This window comes from Lissotriton helveticus, chromosome 2_1 (genome assembly GCF_964261635.1).
Source record: "Lissotriton helveticus chromosome 2_1, aLisHel1.1, whole genome shotgun sequence".
Classification (NCBI taxonomy): Eukaryota; Metazoa; Chordata; class Amphibia; order Caudata; family Salamandridae; genus Lissotriton; species Lissotriton helveticus.
In genome coordinates, this window is record NC_136059.1 from 279,021,889 (window position 1) to 279,048,516 (window position 26,628).

A 26,628-nucleotide genomic window follows, 5' to 3' on the forward strand; every position below is an offset into this window, starting at 1 on the left:
TTCCTGACCTGTGGTTGTTGGCAATAGGACTCTGGGCACTTTACCACTGCTGATCAGTGCTAAAGTGCATATGCTCTCTGTATAAAGTGTTATTGTGTTTGGTTATCCATGATTGGCATATTTGTGTTACCAGGAAGTCCCTAGTAAAGTGCACTGGGTGTGCCAGGGCTGGTGATTCAAATGCTACTAGTGGGCTTGCAGCACTGGTTGTGCCAGCCACAGAAGCAGCCTGTAAAAGTGTGTCTAAGGCCTGCCATTGCAGAGCCTGTGTGCAGTCTGGTACTGCCAAGCTGACTGGGCAAGTGCACCCACTTGCCAGTCCCTAAAGCTTCCCTTTTCTTCATATCAGACACCCCTATGCTAGGCCCAAGGGCAGGGTGAATTGTAAGTATGAGGTAGGACATGCCCTGGTGTGAGTGGCATGTTCTAATAGTGAATTACAGCCATTTTCGTTTTTCACTATTGGAAGCCTACCTGTTCTCCATAGGCCAGAATGGGCAGTTAGATTATTACATTTTATAATCCTAACTGACTCAGGGAACATGGTAGAAATTCGAGTTTAGTATGCCTGAACTCAGAATGATAAAATACATCTTTTAGTGAAGTTGATTTTAACATTCTGTGTTTGAAAATACCACTTTTAGAAAGTAGGTATTTTCTTGTCTAACTATCCAAACCTGCCTCTGCTAGGTTGTGTATTCCTTGTCTGCAGTTTGAGTGACAGGGCTGGGCAATTCCAGGAGACAGGGTGAGTCCGCCCAGTGGTGAATAGAGAGATCTGCATCTAGATGGGAGGTAGGAGTTGCACCTGCGACCCGAATAGGACTCTGCCTGCCCCCCCCCCCCCACTTTGCTGGCTCCACCCCCTGTGGGGCATCTGATGTTTCTGCTCTGCACTGTGAACGGAAAGAAGGAGGCATGTAAACAGAGTGCTCCAGAACTGGTTTGGACTGGGCAAAGGCCCCTCTGCCCTCAGAGGACAAAGGATTTTGGGGTATAAATATTGGGACCCTGATCCCAAGAAATTAGATCATCCTGGAAATTAAGAAGGAACCTCTGCCAAGGAGAAAGCTGGAAGACTGAAGAGGAAGGACTGTCCTGCTATGTGTTTGTGGGCTGACCTGCAGTTGCTTTGCTGCCAAGCAGAGGGGAAGGACTTTGCATTGTGCTGTGTCCCCTTGCTTGAGGAGATCTCCAAGGGCCTGAGTAGAGCTGGCTCCCTGTTAAGAAGTCCCAGGAACAAAAGGGCTTCACCCCCAGCTTCCTCCCTGAACTCTACTGAGAGAGTTCTGTTCTTCCTAGAGTGCTTGGGCCAGATGTGGTGCCTCTGGAAGTTGTACCTGTTGTTGGGAAACTGGACAAGAAGAAACTAAAGACAATCTACAAAGTTGCACGCATCGCTCGCTTGTGGAGCGCATCCCCGACAGTGCAAGCAAATTCCCGCCGCCGCGAAGATCAAGATTGTCACAGCACCTGTTGCCGCTGCAAGAACCGACGTATCCTTCGCTTGCGGAACGCATCGTCCTGGTGCGGGAAGATTATAGGGGTGGGCGAAATGTGTATAATTGCGTTACGCCAATCTCCGTGAAACAGCAAAAAATCTCTGCGAACAATTCCGTGAACACGCGGAATTGCTTGTTCGCTATGCTTTTTTCCTGTTTGCAATTGCTGTTTGCGTGGTCAGGGGGAAATATCTCGCGAACATGCATTCTGAGAACGCGAACAAGCAAAAAATGTTGTGAAGTAGTGGAACGCAGAATTTTGGACAATTTTGTGTCTCCGCGGATCGCGAAATTACCCAAATTCCGCAAATTCCATGAGCGGAACGGAATTTACCGCCCAGGCCTACTCTTTACGGCGGAATTTGGCAGTCTCATGTCGACACGGAGCCGGATGGCTCCAAGTTGCTTGGGCTTGGGAGCCATGACCAGCGGGGACACCCAGGGAGTTGGGCCAGAGACCTTTTCAATCACGTCAAGATCTTCAAGCTTTTTCAGCTCTTCCTGCACTTGCGGGCGAAGATTGAATGGCACCCTCCGGTGTCTGAGGGCCACTGGCCGTACCGAGGGGTCAATGTGGAGCTTGAATTTCTTGTCCTTGAGCTTTCCTGATCCTTCAAAGAGAGCCGGGAATTCCTTCAGCATCGCTTCGGTGTGGGAGTCATGGATCTGGTTGGCGAAGAAAACAAAAACCCTAGGTCATCTGCCGTGTGGCAGCTGAGCAGTGTCCCCTTTCTTCCCTCGGTGATGTGGGACCTGGTCTCAGTGGTGTAGCTTCCACTCGCGACTTTGGCCTGAATGACTCCCCGAAGAAGAAGAGGATCGGTCCCTCCGTACGTATATATCCGGGCCTTTGAGGGTGCAAGTGGGGGGTTGGGTGACAGGCGTTCATTCTGCTCTGAGTCCATCACATTGACGGATGCGCCCGTGTCAATTAGGGCTTGCACATCTGTGCCTTTGACTGAGACGGAGCACGTAGGAGGTGGCCTTCGGCGACGGTTCGTTCTGCTTACGTACAACACCACAAACACTTCCTCGTCCTCATCTTCATACATCGGGCGTCGTTCCTGTGGCTGGTCCTCAGCTGTCGATGGCGGATCGTCAAGAGAGATCTGGCAAATGCGTTGTGGCATGCTTTTGGGCCTCGATGGCGTTTGTCTGAACTGCCCGCCGGGGCATACCTTGGCGTAGTGATTCAGCTTGCCACAGCGGGAGCATGTCTTCCCTTTCACCCTTTCGATTGTATATCACTCTACAACACACTACAACACTCCATGGTACGACTTTCCACTGTACGCCACTCCACTCTACACTATTCTTTTCTACACCACTCCATTTTATGCCACTCTACTATATGCCACCCAACACTGTGCCACTCAGCTCTATACCACTCCACTCTATGCCACTCCACTCCACTCTACGCCACTCCACTTTATGATATTCCACTCTATGCCATGCCACTCTACACTATTCGACTCTACTCCACTCAACTCTATGCCTCTGTAGGCCACTCCACTCTAATCCATTCCACCCTATGACACCTTACTCTACGCCTGCTCTACAATGCTCTACGGCACTCCACTATAAGACTCTCTCCTCCACTATACTCTGTGATCCTACATTTAATGACACTGCACTTAACGATACTCACTCTATGATTTATTAAACTTTTTTTGTAAAAAATATAAATCATTAAAATTCAATGAATTAAAAAAAAGGTTAAAGCTTAGTTAAATTACACCTCTATACACGCTGTAGTGAATTTGGTAACCACAATACATTAACTATAACTCGCCACTGTACCATGGACTATGTTCTCATAACTGATGTGATGTGCGATAACATAAACCATTTTATGAATGCTATAATTCAACTGGTATAAGTGATGTAATATGAAAGGGTTTAAGCAATGCATAGAAAATACGCAAGTTATAGTTAATGTGCATGGAGGTGTGTGAGTTATAATAATTTGAAGGTGATGCATAAATTAGAAATTTAAGATAGCACTCCCACTTTAGAATTTATAATGTTTGTGTAGTTTAAGTTTGGTTTGTAGAGACAAAAGGTGACCTTGTCGGTAAGCCACTGGACAAAGTTGCAGCGAAGATTTCTAGGTTTGGAGTTCATCTCCATTTTGGAAGTTGAAAATCTGGTGCAGAATGAGGCTGGAGGCTGTAGAAGAGAGTTCCACGGTGCCCGATACACCTTCTGAGAAGGTCCACAGAACAAGATTTGCTGCTGTAGAGAAGAACGTAGAGGGAGTTGCCACGAAGTCAGGCTGTCCAGCGATACAGCTAAGGCAGATAGACAAGCAGGGTTTTCCCGGTCTCCTCTCTGTTCTATGAGCAGTTTTTGGCCAAAAATGTTTAAAGTCCCACGTTTTGAATTCTAGCTATCTGAGCACCTTTAACACCACCACCAAGGGGCCAGGACCTAGGGGGCACCCTTGGGGGTTTTGAAATCTCTCAGGCTTGGTTCAGGTGCAGGTTGAATAGGGTTGGATCATTTTCTGGAAATCCCATCCTGGAATGGAAAGATATTCCAAGTACTAAAACCGTGGCACTTTTTTGATTGCTAGCAATTTTTATTTCAATTTTATTAAGAAGCATACTTCATTACATTTTGCAAACATTTTCTTAATTTTACTTCATAGTGAAAACACTCTCCCTGCCCTGATGCATCCCTTCTCTTCTCACACTCAGCAGGATTCATTTTAAGTTGCTGCTCTGGTGCAACAAGCGGAAAGCAGCCCTCCTATTTGTTCTCCCTTCAGTTTATGATCCAATGCAATAATTGAACCATTGATTAATTATTTTTATTACTTTTACACTTGGATCACCAGTGTTGGAGTGTGCATATCCTGCAGGAAGAAGATTGCTCATCTTCAATTGCTTATGGACATGTGTATAATTCATTCTCTTTTCCAACACACATCAAGGACCTACCAATCCTTGCATTTACTTTGGGGGACTCATTACTTATCATCTAGCATGCATGTCCATAAAAGACTGATAATCTCCTATACGTTCATAGTCATGGAGCTACCCTAGTACCACTAAAAATGACACAACATAACAAAAGAAAACAGACACCTTTGAGAACTACAGAGCTAAAAGAGATTAAACAACAAATTAGAAAGCTGCAACGTGCCTGACTCAAACCAAACACAAATCAACACAAACTTCAACTACAGAAACATAACAGATTATACAAGTCAGCTATCAAAAAAGCTAAAAAAAAGATATTCATATAGTTTTCCCAAAAATTCACCGGAAGCAATGGCATTTTATAACTCTTCAAATTATTTTTAGACAACTGACTCTAGAACTTCTACCTCCCATTCCATAAAGAGGACTCCAATACTTGAACATAATTTATTGTGTCTAGATCAGTACTGGATGCTAGCTGTGATTCTAAGTATTCAAAATTGAGTTTGTTCCACGGTCGATAGGTGAATGCAGGTAAGGTGGTTTTAGGTGTGTTCCTTCGTGTTGTTTTATATTGGAAAGCAAGCAAATAGTCTTCTGATCATGTGAGTGGAGTCATTATTTGAAAGGTAACTAGTTCTGTATTTGGAAAAGTAATGTCTAGGGAGTGTCCAGCAATGTGTGTGGGTTTGTGGACGATCTGATGCAGGTTAAGTGCATCTAGGCCAGTGATGATTGTTTTTGGATGGGGCAAATTGGGTCAGTCAAACTAAATTTTTAGGTCACCTAAAATGCAGAGGATGGAGTGTAGTGTGATAAGGTTTGAAACTGTGTTCAGAAGTGTGTTTGGTAATGTTGCATTGCTAGGTGGTTGCCGGTAAAGGAGCAGGAAGTTACATAAGGCAGATGGTGTGGGGTAGTATCTGGTGAAGAGGGCCTCACAACTTTGCATGGAGAGGTTGTCAATTTTTAGGGATACTTAATGTTTGCTTAAACACAACAGCTAGGCCACTTCTCTATTACCCATCTATAATTCTATACATATTTTCGACTAGGCACATACCAAGAAACTCTTGGGCCCTGTTTAGTTTATATTCTGCAAAACACCTTGTGGATCAACCAGGGCACATGACCTAAGTAAATCCCTAATCTCCTGTGATTCCATAACCAGACAATAAAGATTATCTCTTAAAATGCATACGAGAAAACTAAATGAAGGCTTGAGCATTTTTGATGAGGGTGCTTTTGGTTACCCAGTCCTGCCCTGTTCAATCAAAGGGTTAAAGGTTCATCCTAACATATTAGAGACTAATATTTCCTCATCACTCATCTCATCTCCATCTGCAAAATTATCTCGAGGAGAAAGTCATTTATAAGTAATCGAGTTCCAGTCATGCCTGAATCTTCAATCAGTGTCTCGTGCACTGAACATCAGAGACTCGGTCTAGTCTCTGGGGAATCTTGGTTCTTAGCTCTCAATTATGGCTTTCATTCACGCCATTAGAAATAACATTTCATTCAATGAAGTTACTTCAAGGGAATATCTTACATCCTTTTCTGTCAGAGGCTTACATAATGTATTTTTCATCTTAAATATTATTCAATGTGAAAATCATCACATTACCTACTTTTTGACTGTCTACAGATATTCTCTCATTGGGACTCAGTATGTCTCTCTATAGTAGCCTTACAGCTTTGTATTGTCACTGATAGTGTTCATGCTCTATTGGCTGTAGGCACAATTGACAAAAGTGCCCCACCAGAATACTGATGAACTCCAAATATGGCAGGTACGGGCAGCCTGTGGTTGGTGACCCACATGCCAAACTCCCATGTACAAGATGACAAGATGTTTCAAAACAAAGGTTGGTGCAATAAATACGATTAAAGTACGAAATAAGTGATATCTTACTCGTGCTGGCAATGAGCATGATTATGACTGAGCAGGTTAGTTCGAGCCCCTGCACAAACATGTTAGCCCATCATCAGCGTTATGAGTTGTGTGAATTTTATAGCACCTGGTAATTACTAGCAGGGCAGGCTCTATGGGGGTGCGACTGGTACCAACGCACCGGGTGCTGAATTCAGGAGTGGAGTGTTTGCAAGTATATTATGGTTTTAAAGCATCTGCTGCTGCATTCCTTGCCTCCAGCAATTTTCTGCCAACAATAAAAATGTCCAGATAACTCTGGCGATTAATGCTCTTCCTGGACAGCGATCAGAGTTTTGTCTAGTGGACGTTTTGACTCATCACAAAGTAGTGCAGAGGGTTAACATGCCTGCTTGAAAAAACGTGTACCACGCAGATCTCAGAGTGAATATAATACAAATACGTCAGTGGGTTATGGATTTTGTCAGCAAGATCCTTTTGTTACTTGCAGTTGTTTTATAAGTTAAAATCGTAATATAAAACAGTGAACTATTAACTGTCATCAAAGAGCTGCGTGCAAATGGCAAAGTATAGGTTAGAGTGCTATAATTCCCCCCACACAGTCCTTCATTATCCTAATGTTGCAAAAAGGGTTAATTTGGGTAGAAATCAATTGTTATTATTAAAGTAAACCCCAACCATGGTGTTACATTTTAAATTCGGAATTTGTGATTCTTCAGACCAAGCACCATTAAACTATACTGTCTACCAATATTGATGACATGTAACTCCTGCCCCTTATTGTCCTCTGTCCTATATAAAATTTCTTATACATTGATTTACACAAGTATGATTTACTGTCTCCATGTGTGTGTCTGATTTAAATTGCTGTGAAATCTTACACTGGTATGAGTGGCGCTATAAAAATAATTGAATGCATCTGAGAGAGAGTGGGTATGGAGACTTGAGGAGCACTGTTAAGGGGTGGTAGTGAGGGAATCCGTGGCAGAAGGGGTCATTGAGAGGCGCCAACAAACATTGTCGCACCAGGCGCCACCAGTTCTAAAGCCGGCCCCGATTACTAGGTTCAGCAATGCCAGTACCTCCTTTAAATTTCAGCAGGTCAAACCTGTCAGAATTTACCTAGGCAAAAAGGCTTGCTAATTACCTGGACAAGAAGCTTTTGGTGCGAGTTTATTGGCTGCAAAAAATACCTAGATCCCTTTGGCACACTCAAAATCAGTCCTAATATATAGAGTTAATTGAAGGGCTACCAATTAAGGGGCTGATTCACAAAGGTAAACTTTTGTGTAAGTTTATGTTTTTTTTTTGTAATCACAAAGTACGAGTCAATAGTTTAAGTTTGCGACTGCAGATACTCCACAGTCGGGCAGAGAATTCCACACAAAAAAATAGGACAGGGTTAACTATATATGTGCCGAGTTCTCTGCCCCGGAGGAAGAGGCTTAAACAGTCATAAACCTATTATTAACTCTTAGTTTGTGAATACCCAAAAAAATGAAACTTACACAAAACTCTTTGGGGTCTATTTGGATGGCGGGCGGATCGCCATCGCCCGTCTGGCGGTGGCAATCCACCCACCATTATCCACGCCCGCCTACCATTTCCCCCGCCAAATAAAGATGGTGGTGGGGACCCCAGCGGACGGAAAGACCGTCTGCTGGTTGTACAGGTGACCGGGCGGAAAAGTGCTTCAATATGGTGGCGGTCTCTGCAAGACACCGCCATCCATATTAGGATGGGCGGCGGTGCAGGGCTTTCCATGGCAGAGACACCGCCATGGAAAGCCAGGCATAGTTTACTTTTGGAGGTCCGTTACAGGCCCCCAGGGGTTGGGGTGCACTTGGGGGTACCCATGGTACCCCCCTCCGTTTGCATGCACAATGTGGCAGGTACTGCAAGGTGCCTGCCAGGTTGGTCATGCAAATGCACGACATGCATATATTGCATTGTGGCGGGTGCTGCTTACAGCACTGCCCACCATAATACAATGTATGCGGTATGCCACTGCCACCGTGGCGGTGTCATCCTAATTTCCATGGCGGGACTGCCACACCTACAGCGGTCGGTCCTGTTTCCCAGTACGGTGGCAGGCAGACAAAGTCCGCCCACCATCGTAATAGGCCCCTAAGTTTACCTTTGTGAATTTGGCCCAATATATGTATAAATCCGAATGGCATATATGATGGTATAGTGCTCATTCTCAAGTAGACGGCGACACTATCTGATACATATAGTACAGAAGATATGCTCTTTATAGAGATTTTTTTTTGCAGAGGATAGAAAAGAAAGCTGGCCTTCCTTAGGGATGAATGGTGATGTGAAACAGGAATGTGAGTGAATGCCATTAGCCTTCTTCATTGAGAGATTTAAATCAAATGGCTACCACCTAGTGTGGATACAACAGAGTCTGGTGGGTGTTCAGTTAAAGAAGATTTGGTTTTGTAGTGTTATATAGCACGAACTCTGCCTGAGTGCATTGGAGCACTTCACATAAGCATCAGATTAGGATATAGAAGGTCAAATATTTTAATTTTTGTTTAGGCACAGGGAGATTAGATGGTTTTCCCCGAATCACAGGATGTTCAGTCGACACGGAGAAACCAAGACCTGAACCTAGGCGCTTGTTTATAATACCTCTGTGGCACTCAGGGTGTCACTTTTGTGACTTCTGTGATGCTCCAGAGACGCAGTGTGCCATATTTACAAGGCCCCGCAAAGCCACCCTGCATGGCTTTTCATTTTCATTGTAAATATGGAGTAAGGCAATGTCTTACACTGAGTGGAAGAGGCATTCCATGGGTATTCCCACGCAACACCTATGGTTTTTGACGCTGCCCCAGATTTACAACATGTCTTAAATCTGGGGCAGTGCCAAAAGTAACACCTTCCCAAAGCAGGAGTAACGAGGACAAATTTTTACATTTCTCCTAGTTTTTTCCTCTTTCAAGCACACAAAGAACAAAGAACTAAGCAAACGTCTCCTTTGATGGTTTTTGTGCATGAAGGGGCACCTTCTTGCACAAAAACAATCATTCCAACAACACAGGCACCCTTGCACCATGCTGGAAGGATGCCTGTGTTTGCGCTCGGCTGCAGTTTGTGCGCCAGTGCTCGCAGAATAGACAGAATGTGCAGTAGATACTGATACTTGCAACAAATGGTCCTCTTGACAGAAAGCAAAACACAAAAGGTTCTCTGTTCCTAGGGGAGAAGAGACAAACCGGCCTATTGGGCTACGGGTTTAATTGGAAAAGAAAAGGGGTAGGTTTCAGGATTGATATAGCAACAATAAGGGAAATGTCTTCTATTTTGAAGAGATGCCCTCAGACACCCACCAAGGTGTGATGCTTCATATAGGGCGTTTTTACTCCTCGTGGTGGTGGCGCTGCAGTCGCCATGGGCCCCGCGGGGGGGCTCATAGGTGGTGAGTGCGGGTGTGTGGGGATAATGCACAGGTGGGTTAAAAATATCATAGTGGTAGCCCAAAAATACTTTTTATTCTCGGGCCTACAGGTATGATTATCAGCAAAAAATCAAACTTACACCACCAATGAGGAAGCATAGTTTGGTTCAGGAAATGTGAGTAATGATAAAGGTCATGGGATTGACATGTTTCACACCCTTATGGTCCAGAAAGGATCCTTGGCATTTTATCAGGACCAAATGAAGTTTAGAAGAATTTTGTTAATGTGCAAAAATGAAAGAGATCAGGGTAGACAAAACTCCCTGAATGACAAGTCTTAAAATTATTAAAAGGCAATCACCCAAAATCAACTATCCAACCCTTAGAGATTGAAGGGAGGGCCTCAACGGAGGAAGCGGACATACGCTGGGGTAACAGTGACCCCTCAGAGCGTGCAGCAGTCTCACCTACCCGCGTCTGATACCGCTGGTTGGGCAGAAAAGCAAATGCACAGTACATGGTCAATACTGTATTTACATCAGCATTAGCAATTTTGGTTATTGTATCAACTAATGTTGATATAAATATGGTATTGAACACTGTGTTTTAATTTTCTCCCAATCGGAACATTTGTTGCATGAATCAGATTGTACCCAGGTCCTTTGGCCTTTTTCTCAGTTACCTCATTAGTTTGTAGATACAGTGCATTCCTCCTGCCCTTTTCTTTTGATGTAGGGCAGTACAGCTCGAAGGCTTGTGGCGCTGCCCTATACCAAAATATTGTAAATATGGCCCCTAGTGCCAAAGCGGGCAGATATGCTCAATAAGCACAAATGAGTAAATCAACTTAGTTTCAGATTCGTTGGTTTCTCTGAAGAGAAGTTCGAAAATAAATGTGGTAACTCCTGCAATCGTACCTAAGTCCCTTCAGACCCCTCAGATCCCTGTGCATAAAACCCACGGTGGTTCACCGAGGGTTGTAAAGATAAAGACACAACGGTGCCAAGATGCCTCTGAACCACAGCACCTGCACACCCAGGAGCATTGATGTACATCTCCCTTGGACCATTCATGACCTGTCAGTTCTTTGTGCTCTGCACTGAACCACCACCGCCCTGATTACCTGATTCAGACTCACTGGCACACTGACCCTCTGCACCACTCTGGCATGCGTGTTAGCACTGCCTCACAGGTGCAAAGTTGGAATGCCCTTTTAGTTAAGATACCGTATCTTCATCTCCATGGTAAAGCACACACATTCCAGCTTACGCAATGAATGAGATCAGCGAGGCACACAAACACCCACACTCCCTAACACAGAGTCCAAGCTTGCTTTTGACATAGTGTCGCTTAGGTACTGAAAGATATCTTCAAAACTAATTCCTTATCCAACACTGACTTCCTATAAAAGAGACTGCGAGTAGAGGCCATAGGGGAGGAAGAGAAGCTGGTCCAGTTGCGAATAGGAACAGAAATGAACTGAGAAAAAAGAATCCTCTCTGCGTTTCTCTCCTTCAGAAAAGACAAACTTAACACTGCTACCTACACAGTGTTACCTAAAAGAAATACCAATTGTTGGCAGTAGGAACTAAGGAAACTCCGGGCCTGATTCTCAAAGACTGGTATATTAGTATGACTTACTCTCGTAGCACTCCAGGCTTACTGGAGTACACCAGGGGCCACATGCATCAAGCTTTTTTGCATTCGCAAATGGCGCGAATCGCCAAATTCAGCCGTTTGCGAATGCAAAAACCTTTTTTGGGATGCATCATTTTTTTTTCATTTTTCGCAATTTAAGAAATCGCAATTTTTTGCGATTTCTCAAATTGCGATAGCATTTAAGAAATCGCAAATTTTGCGATTTCTTAAATGCTATGCATGATTTTTTTTAATTTGCGAATTCGCAATTAGGAAGGGGAAAATTACCATGAAGTAAACCTTCATGGTAATTTGAGAAAAGTTTCAAAAATGCAAAAAAATGCATTTTTGAAACTTATATTTTACACACACACATGCCCTTGGGACATGTGTGTGAGTAAAATGTACTTACGTGGCATTTCAGGGGTGCAGGGGGGGTCCTTTGGACCCCCCCTGCACCCTTGACATTGCATTCTCATTTTGCAATTACTTAATTGCGAATTCGCAAAATGAGAATGCCTTTCCATTGATTCCTATGGGCCTCTAGGCGATTCCTTATTTGCGATTCGCAATTAAGGAATCGCAAATAAGGAAAATTAAGAAATCGCAAAAACTTTTGCGAATTCTTAATGCATAGGAATTTGCGATTCCTAAATTGCGATTCCTTAATTTTCGCAATTTAGGAATCGCAAATTCCTACAATGATGCATGTGGCTACTTATGTACTGCTGGCGCATTCCTTAGATTCGCTAGTACTACAAAATGCATGTGAATCAGGACCTTTGTGTTGTGAAAGTACTGTATCAGATGTGCAAATCTAGAACACATTACTTTTATTTCTCCACAGGGAAGTTATTTTTCTACATGAACAAACACTTCCTCTGTTATGACTAACCATAAGGGTTTTTTAGGGTTTCAGTGGAAGTAGGGCGCTCTGCCTAGAATCAACGTTTAAAAGTACATTAGAGGCAATCAGAAGATGTAGTGCGTGAAGAGCGAACGGAGAAAGCCCTTAACCGTTCAAATGAAAAAACCTAAGGCTATTTCAAACATACAAAAGGCAAAGCTCTCGCAACCACAATTTAGTACAAACAAAGACAAAAAGTCTTAAACAGGTAGAAAACAATTTAGTAATAAGCAACAGCGAATCCGTATGTCTTTAAATCTTGTCCTTCAGGAGGGTCGTTTATTTATTCCACATTCAGCCGACACGTGTTTCGTCGTGTTAGAGTTGAGTCAACACGACTCTTCAGGGCTAGTGGAGAGACCCACCGGTCAGTAGGTCAGATTCCAAAGATGTTTCTAGTGGAGGATTCGGTAAATGAGGGTATAATAGTAACCCTGAGAAACTAGTTTTGATGTTCTGCTCTGGATATAGAGCAGTTGATAATCTTCAGTAACGGTAAATTCCTACCAAGTTTGGTGATGTACCCAAAGGAATACTGGATACGTGTGCGTACCAGACCCTACCGGGAGGGGATCCAAAACAAAGTATTCTGGAAATTAGTGATGGTTCGATCCCTCTGTGGATTACGAACGAAGTTATGGTATCCCTCCTCTGTGTGTTCCCGGTCGCCGTGTTTCGAAAAACGGCGACCGGGAATTATTGATTGTAATATTATTTTAATATACTTTGATAATAATACTTATGATGGTGTGACCCTTTTTCGCTAGCACAGGATGCAAGCGAATTATGGGCTTTGGGTGGGGTAGTCTGTTAATACTCAGGTATTCATTTTAATACTCGGGTACTCAGGTATTCATTTTAATACTCGGGTATTAATCCAGAGTGAGTTTAATAATATTTTTAAGTGATTTATTAATATTCAAAAATAATACTTATGAGGGTGTGACCCACTTTCACTGGCATGGGTTACAGTGAATTTAAGGGTTTTAGGTGGCGAAGTGTATTAATGTTCAGGTATTAATTGTAATACTTAGATATCAATATATATTGATTATTATATTATTTTTAAGTGATTTAATATTATTTGACAATACTAATTATGAAGGTGTGACATTTTTTCTCTTGCTTGGGATGCAAGGTAATTAGGGGTTTGGGTGGGTAGTGTATTAGGACTCAGGTATTCATTTTAAGATGTGGATATTAAAATATATTGAATTTAATATTATTTTTATGTGATTTATTAATATTCAAAAATAATACGTATGAGGGTGTGACCCTCTTTCACTGACATGGGATGCAAGGGAAGTAGGGGGGTTGGGTGGGGGAGTGTATTAATAATCTGGTATTAATGTTAATACTTGGGTATTAATATATCTTCATTGTAATATTATTTTGAAGTAATTTATTATTATTCAAAAATAATATTTATGAGGGTGTGAATATTTTCACTGGGACAGGAAGCCAGGGAATTTAGGGGGTTTGGATGGGAAAGTGTATTAATACTCAGGTATTAATTTTAATCCTTGGGCATTAAAGCAGATTGATAATCATAATATTTTTAGGTAATATAATAACATTTAACAGAGTGTATGAAGCCTTCACTGGCATGGGATGCAAGGGAAATAGGTGAGATAGGAGGAGGAGTGTAATAATATCCTATAGAATAATATTTTGGAGGTGGGGTGAGTAATTTTTTAATATATAAACAAAGATAAACATGGTTATATGTACACTCAATTTTTTTTAACATGATAATATTAAAACACATTTATTTATCATTTGGAAATAAAATAAATAAATAAGACACCCAAAAGTATTTTGTATTAATAAAAACATGTTAAATTATATATTATTTTTTGACAATATTAACTTTTCCATAGTATATTAGTTTTTTTTTTAACATATTTTTAAGATAGTTCCCACGTTTTTCCATTGAAGTGAATGGGTAAAATCGTCCTTTTTTGCTTTTTAATTTTGCAGATGACGTAAGCGATTGTGTGTTTGTTTCTGGAGTCGGTGGAGCGTCGGGGTCAAGATCGGAAGCAAAGGAGATCTGTGGTTAGGTAAGACCAATTGTATTTATTTAAGAGTTTATGAGTGGCATAGTTTTTGTAAGGAGAGAGGAGTAAGGTAGTTAGATAGATGGTAGTGTTTTGAAGTATGTTTTGAGTTTTTTTAACCACATTTTAATTCCTTTACAGATAGCTGTTTTAGGCCCACGTCAGGTTGATTGCTTTTTTACAGTTTTGGTTTTAAATAAAGATTGTATGTGGATATATTTATTATTATTAAACCAAAGTGAAAAGCAAGCAATTCTTTTTTTACAGTTTTTTCTGCGTTACATTTTTTCAAAAAAGAAGACCGTATTCATGGATGTTCGACCACGTCCAAATTTTGGAGATCACGAATGTTTTGGACGATTTGGAAATTTTGGTAATGGATTTTAACTCCAGGAAATTTTCAGGGTGTTAAAATTTTGGATTTTTTAATTATGTAACACTTTGAATGGAAAATTGATGGAGAGGGGATTGCAACAATGGATTTCTTGTTGTGTTTTTTGACAAACTTTTTTAATTTTTCAGGATTTTTGGGGGGATGTGTTTTTTATATTTTAGACCGTATATTTTGCAGCACTGTGTTTGCTGTAGAATATGGCTATGCCAATCTGTGTCTCTCTTGCATGGTTCTTTGGATTGGAAAGTGGATTATGGATTTTCTACTTTGGATATTTGGCGAGCTGGAGACTTTTGGTGAACTTTGGAATTTTACAAAAGAGGAAGAGTTGAGGAAGGGAGACAGCTGAAGGTGGGAAGACTGAATTTTTATTAATGGTTAAAAAAATATTTTGAAAAATGGCAAATGATAAAAAAAAACAAATTGCAAAATAGGCAAGAAAGATAGACTAGGTGTTAGTGATAGTTAAAAATGTCGTATGTGTGCAATATTGTCTAGGTACAATGAAGCCACCATCAACAACTAGGAAATCTTTTTCATTCTTTTGGAAATTTGTGGGTTACGACTACCAAACAATGCTTGCACTATTCTCATTTCTTGGAAACTTGGCTCCTTCTTCAACATTTCCACGAAATGATAAGAGTTTGCATGAGATTTTCCGATTGATTTATTGAAAGAGTTGTGCCATCCCTCTATGGCATTAATGGCCTTTGCTCCTCCTTTTAAGCAGGTTGTGTAACAGTTCCACCACTTCACAGGAAACCTTGGATTGCTCCTTCGACCCAAGCCTGCTTAGATGTCCAATCCATGTGTCCTCAGAGTAATTTAATAGGGCACCCACTTTGTCTTCATTTGTAGTAAAATAGTCAGATTCAGTAATTGATGTGTAGTATTCATCCACACATTCCGTAGGATCAAAGCAGGTAGTTTATTTTTTAACTCAAATTGCAGTTTATGGCTGATATGTAATCCTCAACTAAGGTTGTTTTTTTTTTAAATTTCGAAAATGCATATGTGAAAAGTGAAAAATACAGCCTTGAATTTCAGTTTTGGGATACATTTTGGTTATGGTATTAATCATTGATAATTCAAAATAAATTATCACTTTTCTATGACTTTTGTTTTGTGTTTTAGATTTTAGCACTTTTACAAATTCAGTTTCAGTTGAGATTTGCTTATGAGAAAGTAAACTGTACACTAAGGGAACTACAGTGTTATTAATGTAGGTGTAAATAGTGTATATTTAGATGAATTGGATAGGGTTGGAACGTCTCATCCATCATCCATATATCACTAGTCTCCAATTTTGCAAGGTTAGGGGTTGTGCTAAAGATGAGTACTCTTTTCTGTTTTTTTGTTATGCAAAAGAAAGGTTTCATTAGTTATAGTAAGAGTTAGCTCTGGAGGAATGTTAATATCAGAGTATGTTTGGGGTGTTAAACTTTGAGGATTACTTGCCAGTTCTGCATAGGTTCGGAGTTGTGGGCATAGAACTCGCTACATGTATAGAAATGTGTTGTTATACCTCCCTCAAAACTGTGCCAAAGGATTCATTGGAGGTGGATGCAAGTTCTTTCATTTGATTAATGCTTTCTCTAACCTCTATCTGCATTGCAGAGGCAGAGTGGTTGTGCTCTGTGGTCCTTTCAACAGTGTCACCAAGAATAACCACTCTGCTTGTACAATGGGATGAGTAATAGTGCACACACCTCCAATGACTCCTTGGCTCGGTTAATCTCACCTTACAATAAAGGTAGCCACTGTGCTTTGGGAGTCGATTTTCTCATTGAGAGTTCATTTGGTGGCTTGTCTTCCCAATTCCATTATGTATATATCTGTAAAAGAGGGGAGAAAAAGAGTTTTTGTGTTACATTTTTTTAAATGAACATTTAGGAGCCAATTACGATGTTGGGTGGAAAGCCCCCTCCCGACAGTCGGAATCTCCTTGACCATGTCGGAACCCATCCAACCGACTTGGTCAGTCTACCATCCGCCCGATCGATTACAATGTTCGCGGTTGGAATGCAAACCACGCGGTTATTCTGAATCGGTTCCAAGTGGCTCTCTGAGAATTTGTGTCTGTCGGAACCGCATTGTACACCTATATAGACAGCATTTCTGACCTCGCGATTCCGATGTCGATTTTCAACAGCCTTTCTGAGTCAGACACAAAAAGGCTGTCAGAAAGTGACTATGATGGCCCCTAGCAGGGTCCCCTTAGTCCTGAGGCCTCCAGTTGGTGGCAGAGGGGGTACCTATGAGACCCCAATATCAAACCCTGCACTATGTTGCAGGCACAGTGGGGTGCCTGCAACAGGGTGCAGGGTTTTCCGCACACCCCTCATTTCCCCATAGGAGCCTGTGTTATGGCTGGTTCTCAGGCAGAACACAGACTCCCAAAGGAAACACTGGGACTCCTCATGTTCGGGTGGGCAGAACCGCAGACCGCGAGTCGGCCGGTCCCGATTCAGAGACAGTGTTGGGCGGGTAGTTTTTGCACAACATCATAATCGGCCCCTTAATCTGTAAAGAAAATGTTGTTAATTTGAAATGTTTATTTAAAAATACATGTTTTACAATGTTTTCCTGTTATTATGTGCTTTTGTAAATTGTAATTGTTTATTGATTATAACCTGCAAAAAATGTGGTTAATCGTTGATTTGGTAGTTTATTGAATTTTCTAAGAACATCTTCATTACTACATGGTTGGTTTTCGATTTTGCCAGGATTGATTTTCAAATATGGTTTGTTGTTGATTCCCGTAAAAAGATACAGAGGCCTTTTATATAGTCACGGGAGTATGCCTCACCTTAGTAAGGTTGCTTTGTTTGTCATTTGAAGGTGTGTTTCTGTATCTTCAGCTGTTTTTGTTGATTTGTGTTTTCTCCCTTCGGGTGATGTTGGATAGGTCTAAAAGGAAAAGTGTATTTTAAATCATCTATGTTTGTTTGATTTTTGGTTTTCTGTAAAGAAATGTTTTGGTTACTTTTGGTTGCAACATTAGGTTTTTGAAATAATGTACCTGTGAAAGGCCTTCTACTTGGTTAACAAGTGTGGGAGAAGATGTTTTGTAGTCCAGTTGATGAATTTGATTCTATTGATTTTAGATGGACTTTATTGAAGCAGACTAAGAAAAAACAAAAATATCAATGTATGTATTTTATTTGTATTGTTTACATTTAATATAACAAGAAGTGAACAATACATTTAATGAGGCAAGCCCCTGTGAAGTTACAGTACTAAATATGCCTGGCCACTGAGAAGCACTTTTCCTAAGGTAAACACCCAGTCAAGATAGAATAGTAAGTTTGCCCCTCAACACTGAGCAGCACATTCCCTGAGGCAGATACCCGGCTGAGTTAGAATAGTAAGTTTGCCCCTCAACACTGAACAACACCCTCCCTGAGGCAAACACTTGGCAGTATATTTGCCCCCCACCACTGACCAGCACCTTCCCTGAGATGAGAACCCTGTGGAGTTTGAATAATACGTTAATCCCTCAACACTCTCCAGCACCTTCCCATCCTGTGGAGTTAGAATAGTAAGTTTGCCCCTTACCACAGAGCAGCACCTTCTGTGAGGCAAACACCTGGCAGAGTTAGAATAGTAATTTTGCCCCTCAGCACTGAGCAGCACCTCACCTGAGGCAAAGTCCCGGCGGAGTTAGAATAGTAATTTTGCCACCAGCAGTGACCAACACCTTCCCTGAGAGCCCTGTGGAGTTTGAATATTATGTTTGCGCCTCAACACTAACCAGCACCCTCCCTGAGCTAAATAAACTGCGGGTTTAGAATAGTAAGTTTGCCCCTAAATACTGAGCAGCACCTTCCCTGAGGCAAACACCCAGTGGAATCACAATAGATTTTTTGCCCCCCACCACTGACCAGTACGGGGAACATCCATTACGACGCGGTGTTTACACCACACTACCATTACAACGCTGGTTTTACAACACACGTCGTTACCACGACTTGCTCTGGAGGGCGCTCTAGGCTAAGGAATAGTAGATTTACTATTCCAACACCTTCCCTACTGTACGTAGGCTGGTGTTGGAATAGTAAATCTTACTATTCCTAAGTCCAGCACCCTACAGCGCAAGTCATGGTAACGACTTGCGCTGTAAAACCAGCGTTGTAATGGTAGTGCGGTGTAAACACCGCGTTGTATTGACATACAACATACCAGTACCTTCCCTGAGCTAAGCACTGTGTGGAGTTAGAATATTAAATATGTTCCTCACCACTGACCAACATCTTCTGTGAGGCTAACATGAGGGAAGCACCTATAAGGGGCCCCCACATTCGAGTTCCGACAGCCTTTCCATGTCGGAAAGGCAGGCACTGAAAGGCTGCCAAAACCTGACATTGTAATTTCAATTGCAGAAATGCCAGCCTGAGTTTACAACTGCCTCCATTGTAATGAGGTGGTCATAGAGTAAACTGATCCGCCCATTACGATGCGGCCGTAAAGGCTCCGACTGAGTGTCAGAGCCTTTTACTGCCACATCCTAATCAGCCCCTTCGTGCGATGAAGCCTATGCTGCTGAGATCAAGAAAAAAAAACACCATGAACCCAACAAACCCACCATACTAACAAAAAAGGCTGCACCTAAAGCAGTTAAATCGATAGTTCAGATCTCCTTCAGAGTCTTGATGCCAAAGCCAATGGTGAATGGGAATCCGGTTCCCAGTATCTGGTCAGGAAATCAATGATTTTTCAGGAATCAATATTTTTTTCAGGTATAGCCCGGCTGGTTTTTAGTTTTTAGAGAGTGGCAACATAGTCATTTTAAGGCAAAGTGGACAATTATCTAGGGCCCAACCTTCTGAAGGTTCAACTCATAAACTAATCAGGAAAGTCAGAAATTTCTGTTTCTCTAAATAAGCCGTCTATATCTCACGGCCTATACCGCTGACTCTGTCTCACCCTACCTATCCCTATCCCAACACTCTGTCTTTCTAGATGCCCCTCTTCCTCTACCTAATCTATCTCTCAGTCTATCATCTCTCTTCTATCTTAGCCTACTTGCTCAACGTCTTGCCTCCCTCTAAACTTACCACCTGACATCTTTTTATTCCTCCATAGTTTTTGTATAGCGCAAACTTGACCCGAAGGTATCAGAGTGCTTTACGTGAGCACCAGTTGTGTTACAGACAGACTTATCTACTTGGCAATCTCAAACACTCTCTGCCTGCCCCTTTTTCTAGCTCCCCTTTCTTTCCACCTTTCCTCTCCCTCAATACTTAGTATATGCCTCTACTCTCACTCCGTACTTTACCCTATCTTTAGCTCTCTCAACATCACTCACCCCTTACTGACAATAGTGTTGAGGGGCAGCTGTACAGCAGGCTTTTTGTCATCATGGAGTGAATCGATGATTGTATCGATTTACAAAAAGGGAGCTCGTTTAAATCCAGCATGTTAAAGGCCGATCTCCTCGCTTGATTCCTCAGTAAAGATATCGGGTCGTATAATTCTAAATGGATTGCATGGCTGGGCGGAAGAGAAAGGTAAAATGTCAGATCTACAAAAAAGCTTCTGTTCTGGGATTGGGACAATAGAGCAGAGTATCAACTTGAACATGCTAATTGGGATATATGCAAACATTAAAAAGGGGAAGATGTATTTAGCATTCGTCGATCTTTCATTGCGTAATACATGGTAAATTATGGACAAAATGAAGGAAATGAGGGTGAAGATTCCAATTATTAGCTTTCTGAGGGACTTATGCTCTGGTTTTTGAGTCAAGGTCAGACATGGGGCTAGAGGAGAATGCACTGAAGCATTTGGTGTGAAGAGAGGGGTGAGATAGGGGTGCATCTTGGCACCTTTTTTGTTCTCATTATATATAAATAGTGTGGGTGAGGAACGCGCAGCAACCTCTAAAGATCTCCCAAAAATAGGAATGGCCCCCGTCCCGGCCCTCCTCTACGCCGACAATGCCATGCTCATGGCTCATACTCCTCTGGCCCTACAGTCCTTGCTTACTAACTTTGTTGATTATACGAAGGAACTCCGTCCCCAAGTCAACCAAACAAATCTTTATTTTGAAGTGCAGAAAAAACAGCATGACACGTAGAGATATAAAAATAAATGACATTTTCTCCTACTTGGGGATTTTATTTGATAGGGATGGTTCATGGAATAAGGCTATTGATAATAGGAAGCTACAATTCAGAAAGGCTTGTATGGCCCTCAAAAGCTTCGCAAGACGATTGAGCTCCAACCCTCCTGAGAAAATGATGATGATCTATAAAGCTAAATGCCAAAGTATAGCACTTTAGGGGGTGGGTGTATGGGGATATAAGAAATGTGCAGATATGCAACTGAAAGAAAATGAATTTTTTAGATATCTTTTAGCAACCCCCAAAAGTACATCAATGTATGTATGCCACGCCAAATTGATTGCTCTGTTCCTTACAGATTTTATCAAGTTACAGCCAATCTTACTGTGGCAAAAAATTTGGACATCAGAACATACAAGCGTTAATCAAGCAATAATAGGGGACTGTCTCAAATAAAGATTATATTTAAGTACCCTTTTGTTGGCCTAAACACAGCAATTCTTTTGTGACATGGGCCACCCTGAATACTTTGAGAGCCCTGAAACGTTAGAGCCTATCACTAAAAATATATAAAAAAGGAAGGAATGACACATTTGGAAAGTATTAAATTGATGATTGAAGCCCCTAAATCCAGTGCTTTAAAAAAGCAATTGATCTTTACTACTTTTAATATGCAACCTCATCTTAGAACTGTTTTCAAAGTCATGCCACAGGTTTGTTTTGATCATTGAAGATTGGATATATTTAACCAATTAACTACTGTTGAGAGAGGGTCTAGGTGCTTCGTGGCTGCTGTGCTTTGTGCTTAGAGCTTCGTCGGCTGCAAAATCTTATCTGTTCTCACCACCCCACTCCTCGCGGCCCCCGCTCCGCGGGCGCCGCTCGAGGCCATCGTTACCTGGATACACCCCCGTCGTGAGGAGCTGCAGGAGACGCCACCCACCCTTGCGGGACTGCGAGGACCAGTGGGCGTTGCTTCTCCTGACTCGCCGCAGCTGGTCCTCTTCCCGCCCCCTCCCGCCTGGATAGAAAAGAACTGCGGGCAGGGACCTCGGCGCACTACTGTCGAGAGAGGGTCTAGGCGCTTCGTGGCTGCTGTGCTTTGTGCTTAGAGCTTCGTGGGCTGCAAAATCTTATCTGTTCTCACCACCCCACTCCTCGCGGCCCCCGCTCCGCGGGCGCCGCTCGAGGCCATCGTTACCTGGATACACCCCCGTCATGAGGAGCTGCAGGAGACGCCACCCACCCTTGCGGGACTGCGAGGACCAGCGGGCGTTGCTTCTCCTGACTCGCCGCAGCTGGTCCTCTTCCCGCCCCCTCCCGCCTGGATAGAAAAGAACTGCGGGCAGGGACCTCGGCGCACTACTGTCGAGAGAGGGTCTAGGCGCTTCGTGGCTGCTGTGCTTTGTGCTTAGAGCTTCGTGGGCTGCAAAGGAAAATGAAATGTTGCCTGACCAATGTGTCCCCTGCATTTACCCTATGTTACATGTATGTGCATGTCACCCATGCATATTTCTCTTGGTGGCCTGAATCACAAGGCCTCTGCAATCACGCCCTGCTTTAAGATGCCAGTAATTAAGTCTCCCATGTAACAAAGTTAAGTTAGCAGTAAGGCCCATGTATTTGCATTGTGCACTTTTAAATAAATATCGTAATGAACCACTTTCTGAATTAAGGGTTTTTCATGGCTCAGACACTCTGAAAGCTACAGTTACGTATCTCTGACCTCGCATGCTTCTAGCTCAGCCGAAAGAAGCCCAGCAAGGGTTGCCAAGACAGTATTATGAATAACAGTTATCTGCTTGCATTACAGAATCACATTTCAGTCTGGTGAAGAAGGTAAACATATCCCGTCCGCGAAAGATAGGGCCTAGCCTCTCTGTCTCCATTAAAGTAAATCACAGTGCTTGCATTTGTAAAAAGCTCACAGCCCCCATGTAATGAACGAAGAAATATATGCTTTTTCTGATTCTTAGTGATGAGCAACCTTTGCTTCAGATAATACATCCCCTGACTTAAGATATCAGTTAGTACGAGACGTGCTGGTCGCCTTGACACTAAAGATCTCTCTACTAGACTGAAAGTCAGCTCTCCTGCCAGTTACACGTCAATTGCACGTCATGATCCAATTGCGTGCACAAATAGGGCACAGTTCCAACCTGCCATGTAACTCCTCCTCTGTGTACCACCCACCTATGACACCTACCTATCACCTTCCTATGACTCATCAAGTGTACACCCTCATGCACGCCTACATGCTCTTATCTCATTTTCTTTCTTGCTCTGCCTGAAGCGCTCCTCCCTATGTACAAGGAGTAAAACATATATATGTTGTTCATTGTTATTAAATGTTAGAAGACCCTTCCTGATCCTCAGTGGAGATGGAACAGATTCTCCCTTAACTCGAGTTATGGAATAAAGCCCTTTTAACTTGGACACCACGGACTCTCTGCCTCTCATTTGATACATGCTAATTGTTAATGCCTAGAAATTATGCCAGGGTAATATTTTATTTACCACATTAATTTGGCGCCCGAATACAGGGACTATCCCTTTCCCCACGCGCCGGTGACGTAGGTACAGCTCTTGCCCCCTTCTACAGCCGTGACGGACTTCAAAGCGCGCCAGCGGGACTTCCTGCTTACTCCCTCAGGCCCACGGAGGAGACGGACTGTGACCAGGCGTCCACACGAGGCGGTGAGGATTGCGGATCATCCCAACCAGAGCCCACCCGTGGGAGAGCAAGGTCCGAGGTTTCCGAGGCCCACCTGTTCCAAGGCGCATGCGTAGTAGCAGTAGTAGAAGTCCGAGGCCTTCAAGTATCAAGTTCTGCTTCCCGGTGAGTACCACTATGGGGAATGCATCAAGTTTCAAGACGGGTCCACTGTAAAAAGTGGAAACGGTCAAGACGGGTCCACTGTAAAAGGTGGAAACGGTCAAGACGGGTCCACTGTAAAAGGTGGAAACGGTCAAGACGGGTTCACGTTATACGTGTTCACGGTAAAGACGTGTCCATTCACATGTTCACGGTAAAGACGGGTTCACGGTAAAACGTGGGCACGGTAAAGACGTGTCTCATTTTTGAGACCGGTATGGTTGTACTGTATTCCAGTGCATATAGTTTTTCAAGTACATGTTTAGTTCTCTGTATTGGTTTAGATCATGTTTGTTTTAATGTTATGATGTTTCTTGTATGAATGATTGTTGATTGTTTCAGTCTATTCTCGTGTACTGTGTTTTCATTGTGTAAGTTTCAAACATGCCACTGTTCTCAAAATTACGTCAGATAGGGACCAGGAAAGGCATACTAGAAGAGTCAGTTAACATCCCGCCTAGAGACACACCTGGTCGTTACATGTATAATAAGCATGGGTTAGACGCCATCTTGTTTTTAGATTTATGGGTAGACTATACAAAAGATTTAGAGGAGAAATATAGATGGCCTATCTCGGGAACATGGGATCCTGAATGCATTATGAGAGTAGAGGAAGCGCTATGGAAAAAGAAGTCAAGACCCTCTCAGAAAGATGCCATTGAATTGTGGCGCAAAGAGTCACATAGGAGGATAGAGAAAGAATTGAATAAAGCAGATAGAACTAGACAAGCAGGGGAAGAAAGCCAAAGAAAAAGAACTACGGGAGGAGGCGGAACGGGTCAAAACAGAACAGACTGACAGAGAAAGAAATGCCGTCATTACTGGTATTTATCCCGTCCTGTCAGAAGAACTAGCTAGAGTGACCACCTCAGAAACACCCAGTAGGTCACGAACGCCACCACCTGTACCATTTAGAGTATGTAGAATAAAGCCGACAGCATCAGAGGCTTTTATTTCCTCCTATCTAGAAGAGCCCACACCAGACTGCGTAAACGCAGATTTCCCTCTGCCCCCATCGGCCAGATAAGTTTACTGTGGAGTTCCTTGTAAATAGCTCCTTGTAAATATGGTTTATGAAGAGCATGTCATTATTATGACTTGTTGAGTTTCTTGTGAATATGGCTTGTGAATAGCGCCATGTGGTTATGGTTTGTGCAGAGCATGTTATCATTACGTTAGGCAGGAGAGAGCTGGATCTCTTTCAAGTGCTTGGAGAAAAACGTTTTGAAGATGTGCGTACGTGTTATGTGATAACGTGGAGAAATGAGTTCATGACTTTCCCATGTACTGCAGTCATTGGGGAATGATTGTGCTTCAGCTGCCAAAGGGTTAATATCTTGTATTGAGAAGGCAGTATTTGTTTTAACATGCTGTTTAACATGCATGGTTATGTGAGCTGACACTAAAAGTCAGTGAGGGTTAGATGAATGATGGTTTGGTTTAACATTTTTCATTGGTTGCTGGGTCTGCCTATGTGCTTTGTCAGCTTGCAGACTGAAATGGTAACATTTTGCATGGAGAGTAAAGAAGTGTTCATTCTTGGAACACTTGATTTAATGTGTTTGACTCAGAGGTCGGTAAGTTGTAAATAAGTCGTAAATAAATGAGTCGGATTGAGATAAGGGTTTGCACAGAGGGTGCTTTAATGTTTTCACGGCTGAGGGTTCCTTTCAAAGGCACGGTTGAGAAGAAAATATAAAACAGACCCATCATAGAATGTGCTTTTAATTAGTGTAATGCAACAGTGTGTTTTTTTAAAAATAGAAATGTGTTCTACAAAATATGCATTATTATTTTTCCCAATGTAAGCTGCCCTTTAGAATAGTGTGTGACAGTTAATACACTCAATTAGGAAACATGGCTTTTTGAAAAAGATGAATATGGCCCTTTTAATAGGTAGAATAGACGAGCTTGCACACTTAATTATGAAAATCTTGGTTATGCAATGCAAAATTATGGTGTTTCACATGTTATTTTCAAAAAGTAAAATGTGGTGTGTTTTCATGCCATATTGTTCTGTTTCTTTTTTCCTTTGCAGCTAGTATCAATATTTTATGATATAATTATTTTTAAATGCTAGCATGTGTCTAAACTACGAAATAAAAAATAATATGTCCTTATTAATTACTGATTTTAGGATGCTTTTTATCACGTTTTAAATTTGCTTCAGTTGAGTTAGAGAATGTTGGTTAGCCCTGTGGCCTAGGTGCAGATATGTTTTGAATTACAGAATGTGTTTTTCGACCTTGAAGTGGCTCAGGCTGAAACATAGTTCAGCCAGGCCCCGTAGTGGCCTGGCTCCCATGGAAAGATATTTTGTGAAGGGAGGGCTTTTCACTCTTAGAGCCAGCAGTGCCTGTCTTGTTATGATTGGCCATACTCCAATTCCTTTCCGCGCAAGTAATGTTTATATAAGGTGGGGGTCAAGTTGCTCTTCCTTACAGTTAGCACTGAGAGCTTCCTTCGCATGCAGATAAGGCATGCTTGCAAATGAATAGTTTTTCCCTCAGTAGTGTAAACAGAATAGTTGGCAGGAGTTTTGCTCTTGCGATGAGTTCAGCGTCTGGCAGTCATTCAATTTTAGATCACAGTGAAGCCCGGCTTGGAGTTGATTCGAAACTCCGAGCGCGAACATCTTTCTAGAGGGAGGGGCTGTTTCTCAAAGGAGTGAGGAGTAGCGAGGCTCCAGCCCTTCTGTCTATGCAAGAATAATTTGGATTTTATTCAAATACATTTAGAGAACATATTGTAGGTAGTATGGTCATACTATTCCCAAGATTTAGAGTAGGATTTTTTTATGAACTGCAGAGCTTTTGGAAAGAGGTTTCCCTAAAATAATAATCGTGCTTTTGAATTGGAAATTTATTTTTGCTAGATTGATGACAGAGAGCCCTAGCATTTACAGTCAAGCATTGAAAAGACAACTGGACAGTATTTATATGCCTACCAGCACAGCACTGATACAG